Genomic DNA, 6,965 nt, shown 5'->3' with positions numbered 1-6,965 from the left:
AATGAAGATGAAAGAAAGAAATAATAAGATTTAAAACATATAAAGACTGCTGCTTTGTGATGCTTTCAATTATAGGGGATAAGTTGTCCCTGTGTGCCAACAATGTATCTAAATTATTGTGCAACTGTCTTGTTACATAAAAAGGTTGGTTTTATGTTTAGCCTTTGGTTGCAACTAAGTGTCTGAAAAATATTCCTAGACACTTATGTTGCAATTAATGTTTTGACAGTATCCATTACACAATTACAGATCTATTCAGTGTAGTTATTAAACTCTTGTGTTCAAAGGAATAATAATTTTTGTTATACTACACTTTTATTCAGTATTTTATTTATGAGGTACATAAGTGTTATTGTATCTTGGTATTTTCTTGTATAACAAAGGCCTTTTATAATCCCTTTATATTTTATTTATTTATTCAGTGTAATTACACTTTTTTTACACACTTAGGGGGATATTCAATCTCCGGCGAGCACCTCCCATCGGGGAGATGCTCGCCGGGCCCTATTCAATGCTGTCTTCCCCGACAGCATTGAGCAGGGTATCTCGGCAGAACGAGCCCGACAGCACTAGCTGTTGGGCTCGTTCTGCTGAGAACAGCCGGGAAGTGACGAGCTGCCGGCTGCAGCTCGCCTCTTCCTGGCCGCAACTCGCGGCCACGCCCCCTTTTCGCTCCCCGGCAGGCGGGACATTGAATCGAGCTGACCGAGAACGGGACTGGGTCACGGCGGTCGAGCAAGCTCGACTGCCGTGACCCTGACATTGAATACCCCCCTTAATACTCCATTTGGATAGACGAGAAAATAATAGTACAGTTTTAATCCTGAACAGTGATATAGATTCTAATTTTCCTTAATAGGCAGTTTATTCCATACAATGTATGTCAATACACTTATAGTGTGTACAGACGGTAAGATTTGGCTTACGATGTACCCAATATAGTGAACATCAGAAGCCAAATTGCATGCAAATCGCGTGCTTTTTTAGGGCTTGCGAGCCCGATGCGCTGCCGATGCGTGCTCCCGTGTGAGAGCAAATCAGCAGCCAGATAGAGAGGGCAGACAAGACTGTATAGTGCAGATCTGCACTATATAGTGTAAATTGTGCCCCTCTAGCATGCTGTGAGATGCGAGTCCCGATGCGAGCTGTGTGTACACACCTTTAGACATTTTTACATCAGATTACTTAAATGAGCCGAATGTCTGTAGCCGATTATAAATTCTTGCTGTCTATCTCTTTAAGACAGTGCAAGTCTCACTTAAATAGCCTCTTAGTATTTTGTATTATGTCTCAAGATATACAGTCTATATTGCGGCTGCACTGAGTATAAAGCTCTAAAATATACTTTCATATGACCAGCCTCTTACAAGAGCGAGCTGACCGCGAGCCAGCTTCTGTGCCAGTATATACTCGCGTTGTCAGTCGCTTTGCTAATACAGAGGTTTTAAACGGCTGTGTAAATGAAGTGAGATTGCTTGATCTATCTATCCCCCGCTGTTCTTATTTTGCGGGCTTTGACTATTCACTACCCAGCTTGCTGCCTGAATATGCTCGTGCTGTCATTCACTGATATGAATCTTTCTAAATCACTGTTGTAGCGGGCTAGTGCAGGCTATAAGCCGGCTATTATTGCCGGGTTCTCCCTGCGCTATCTATCTGCCCGTTCTCATCTATGCATAATCATTACATATACTGATTCTACACTGTACTAATACATTGTTTCACATAGATATAGTGGCACACTAGCAGCGGTCTTTTAACGAGCCAACGACCGTTTCACCAAGAGCCTTTATCAATGCATTGATAAAGCCTCTTGGTGAATTAGCAAACTATTATTGAATAAAAAATATACACAATCTGGGTAAACACAAAGGTCAAAGGTACAATACAATTGACCAGCTCCATGACTTGCACCACGTATTATCTATTTATTTATTAACAGTTTCTTATATAGCACACACATATTCCGCAGCTCTTTACAGAGAATATTTGAACATTCACATCAATCCCTGCCCCAGTAGAGTGTACAATCTATATTCCCTACCACATGTACACGTATCATCCTTTAAATGAGATACGTTTAGTTTTGTATGTGTGGGGATGGGTGGCAAAAGAAATTTCATCCTGGTGGTTCTCAAACTTTGGGTCCTATTACAAAGTGGGTCCCGACCATATCAGCATGATTGCTGATTATCAACAAGGAAAACAAAATATTTATAAATTAAGAGAGCGCACTGAGTTGATTAAATAATTATTTAATGTATGTAAGAAAATGTATTAACATTTCACATGTATATTTGCACACATAGATACCAATTTATTATAAAGGTAAAAAGTAATAATAGTAAAAATCAATATTCAAGTTGAACATAAAAGCATAAAATATGCAGCAGCATCCACAGTTAACCTATAAATGTATCCACTTTAGGTTGGCTCTTACCCACTTTATATAGCATCACAGTCTCCTTTAGGTGGGGAGCTTCTAGCGTCCTAATCTCCGAAGTTTTGAAAGGAGCCCAAGATAGGCACCAGGGGACAAGCTCCTTAATGTTTGCTATATAGGAGTATTCCTTTAAATGTTTGGGAATCCCAATTTGGAAAGTAAAAGTCTCCTATATATATATATATATATATATATATATATATATATATATATATATATATATATATATATATATATATGGTGTCTGCTGTAGGGATGTGAGCAAGGTTAGGGCTGTGTAGTGGAGGTGATTTGATGTTGACAGTCCCCTACAAACGTCGCAGCTCTGATGGAATATGAGCCTGTGCCGGGAGCAGATCCACACACCCCCACCTCTCGCTTCCTTCTCTGATGGCAAAGAGATGCGTCGCACTCACCCGGCCAGGTGTCAGCACAGATGAGATCGCCGCAGGTCACTCCTTGGTGTGGCCAAAGAACAGCGGGTATCCATGGGGAGATAAAGGGGTCCAGTTGTAAACGAGCAGCTTTGGGGTTAACTGGTGTTGCTGGATAGCAGATTAACTTGACATGTTTCTCAGTCCACACTATCTGACGGTTTCCTCAGAAGCAGATTATCAGGCTGATGACTTTCCTAGCCTCTCAGCCAGTGATCCAAGGAGTCTGAAAAATCTGTTTCATTTTGGGGTACTTCAGACTCCTCCCATCATTTTGTGCCACCAGAATGCTGCCGTGCATGACTGCTGATCACACATGTGTGGGGACCATTCTGTGGTAGCTTGCTGGGGTTTTATAATAATATTTTTTATTGTCTGATGGGGTCCCAGAGCACAATAATTTGAGAACCCCTACACTACACCAATGCCGGCATCTCAACTGCTGCTGGGCACCATAACCTTGACATCAACTTGAACGTTGAAATCAGAATCCTGACTGCTGGGATGCGATAAGTAATCGGGGTGCATTATCATTATGGTTGGGGTGGGGGGTTAGGTTTAAGCACTGAGGGAGACCTAGGATTAGGTAAGGGAGAGGGGGAAGGTTAGGGTTAGGCTGCAGTGAGGGAGGGTTAGAGTTTGGCACCTGGAGGTGGGGATAGGTTTAGGTATGGGAGACAAGATTAGGCACTAGAGGGAATGGTTAAAGTCAGGCTGGGGGTGGGGGGTTAGGGTTAGACTACAGTAAGGGAGGGTTAAGAGGAGAAACGGTTAAGGTAAGTATATTTACCTAACCCCTGTCCACTTTCCCTCCTTTGGGATGCCGGTGTCAGTATTCTGACCGCTGGCATCCTGATCATCATTAATCTATATGTATCCTATCCAATCTAGCCCTGATAATCCAGAATGTATCTTGAAGTGAAGTGTAGACCAAAACTTTTCATTTCAAATTTAGACTAACAGATTTCCACTTGTATTGAAACTAAACCAAATAGTAAGTGAGGTTGTAAACAAGACGTTGAAATGGTTATTGTTAGGAGTCATGAGTTATGACTCCTATCTGCCTTGCCTGTAATGGGATTATGTCAGCTTGTGTTTGTATTTACTCTCTGGTGGCCTCCAGTGGTAGGGCTGTGCCATAGCAGCTCAGTCCTCTGTGGTAATTATGCACTAGTGCAGGGGTGGCCAACCGGTCAGAGGCAAAGAGCCGAAAAATATCGTTGGTCAAACCAAAGAGCCAACATCATGCGCGCGCCGAAGGCGCGCGCGCCAAAAAGGGGTGTGATCGGGGGAGTGGCCAGGGATGTGGTCATATGACACAAGGGGAGTGGCCACATGACAAAACTTTATGCCCCTAGTGCCAGATATGCCCCCCACAGTGCCAAACATCATATGCCCCCCACAGTGCCAAACATCATATGCCCCCCACAGTGCCAAACATCATATGCCCCCCACAGTGCCAAACATCATATTCCCCCCAGTGCCAATCATATGCCCCCCAGAATGCCAAACATCATATGCCCCCCACAGTGCCAGTCATATGCCCCCCACAGTGCCAAACATCATATGCCCCCACAATGACAAACATCATATGCCCCCCACAATGCCAAACATCATATGCCCCCCACAGTGCCAATCATATGCCCCCCACAGTGCCAAACATTATATGCCCCCCACAGTGCCAAACATTATATGCCCCCACAGTGCCAAACATTATATGCCCCCACAGTGCCAAACATTATATGCCCCCCACAGTGCCAAACATTATATGCCCCCCACAGTGCCAAACATTATATGCCCCCCACAGTGCCAAACATTATATGCCCCCCACAGTGCCAAACATTATATGCCCCCCACAGTGCCAAACATTATATGCCCCCACAGTGCCAAACATTATATGCCCCCACAGTGCCAAACATTATATGCCCCCCACAGTGCCAAACATTATATGCCCCCCACAGTGCCAAACATTATATGCCCCCCACAGTGCCAAACATTATATGCCCCCCACAGTGCCAAACATTATATGCCCCCCACAGTGCCAAACATTATATGCCCCCCACAGTGCCAAACATTATATGCCCCCACAGTGCCAAACATTATATGCCCCCACAGTGCCAAACATTATATGCCCCCCACAGTGCCAAACATCATATGCCCCCACAGTTAGGAAGCTGGGCCCTCCAGCACAGGTGTTGCCCACAGTGCAACACCTATGCTGGAGGGCCCAGCTTCCTAACTAAAAGCCCCACCTAGAGGGCCAGGAGGGCCCAACAAACAAATGAGCCACGGGCCAAGAAGGCCCGACTAATGCGCCCACAGGCCGGAAGGGCCTGAATGTGCCCACGGGCCTAGTGCCTGACACCCGGTGGTCTAGGGTGGATGGGGGGTAGGAGACCAAAGGCCCCTACCTGGTGTTGGGAGAGGCCGCTGGGGGGAGCTTCGTTAGCTCTTTTGCTTCCCACCCCCGCTGGCCTCTCCGGGAGCCATCTTCTTTGTTCTTCCAGAAGGCGCCGGAGATCTTCTGTCTTGATCCCGGCGTCTTCTGGCCTCTTCAGCGGCGCCGGAACTGTTCTCCCCGCCGCCGTCTTCTGCGCCGTCCTCCGGCGGCTTCTCGCCTCTTCAGGAGCGCTCCTGCGCTCCGCCGGCATGGAGACATCTCGCCCTCCCGCTGGCGTCTGATGTCAGACGCCGGGGGCGGGGTGGAAACGGCGCGGCGAGCGCTGATTGCCTCGCCACGGCCGTTTCCTATTGGCTACCGATGCGCCGTTTTGAATTGGCAGCCGAATTGGCGCCAAATTCAAAACCCCGATGGGAGCCACAAATTTCAGCGTGGCGAGCCGCATGCGGCTCGCGAGCCGCGGGTTGGCCACCGCTGCACTAGTGTGTGTTGATTAAACCCTGCTAGCCTGGAGTTCACAGCTGCTCTAATCACCTGAGGCCTTCATAAGGCAGCCTCACCTGCTCAGCCCTGCCAGTTATAGTCCTCAGTCAGCCGTGTGCAAGTCTCACAGTCTGAGCCCATAGTCCTGTGCTGTTTGCATGTTTGGAAGTCATAGCTTCTGGTTCCTGCCTGATTCCAGCTCGCCTGCTTGGGGAAGCACCTGATCTCCAGAGTCTGTCCTGGTTCCTGGATATCCTGCCTGTCAGTCCTGAGTGGTCCTGCACCCTCAGGTCCTCTCACCGTGCTCCAGTCTGCTTGCAGTTAAGTCAAGAGAGGGGGGTTGAGTCTGCACACAGCTGCTTGGTTTCCTATGTTTTGGGAAATCTGGGTCAACCTATTCACTTTTGTTTGGTGGGGGTGCTATCTTTGAACAACCTATGTATCAGGGATTTTTGAAGAGAGAAGAAGCGGTTGTAGAGGCAGATGCACACCAAATGGTACAAGAGCTGTACCTGAAGAAAAAAGATTTTTTTGTATATATCAAGACAATTATCTTAAAAATGACCCTTATGTTTTTTTTTTATTAGTGTGAAACTCGGGGTCATAAAGCGTTTTGAGACATGGTGAAATAGAGGTTAAAAATACGTACGGTTACTAACAACATACATTGTGTATAGGTATTATAGTGGTGAAAAAATAGATTTTAAAATGTGGAGTCCGGCTTTGCCGTATTAGGTGACTGACTACTATGAGTTAATTCTCACATGTATCTTGGGCTGTATTGCCGTTCTCTTGTGTAGTTATTTGGATGTTGGATCCAATTTTACACTTGGTAGGGGGTGTGAGTATTTCATATATTATTATTATTTCTTAGTGTCCTTCGGGTCAAGAGGTTTCTCACTTTTAGAGAGGTGTATCTTGTATAGGCTTTATGTGGATAGGACACGCCCCTTTGCATCAGTCATATACACATAGAATCAATGTTATACAATAATTGTTACATTAAGGCAAACGTCAGGACTCCACGGCCTTGAAAAAGCCAGTTTGAGATGGGAGAAACACGTGTCGGACTCTGTGGAGTCCTGACGTTTGCCTTATTGTAACAATTATTGTATAACATTGATTCTATGTGAATATGACTGATGCAAAGGGGCGTGTCCTAGGGACAGAGGCTATCAGTAGATAGGAGCACGAGTCTCTTATG

Source organism: Crinia signifera, chromosome 2 (assembly GCF_055691185.1).
Source record: "Crinia signifera chromosome 2, ASM5569118v1, whole genome shotgun sequence".
Taxonomy (NCBI): Eukaryota; Metazoa; Chordata; class Amphibia; order Anura; family Myobatrachidae; genus Crinia; species Crinia signifera.
The sequence above is the reverse complement of the archived record's forward strand: the minus strand, read 5'-3'. Positions refer to the sequence as shown.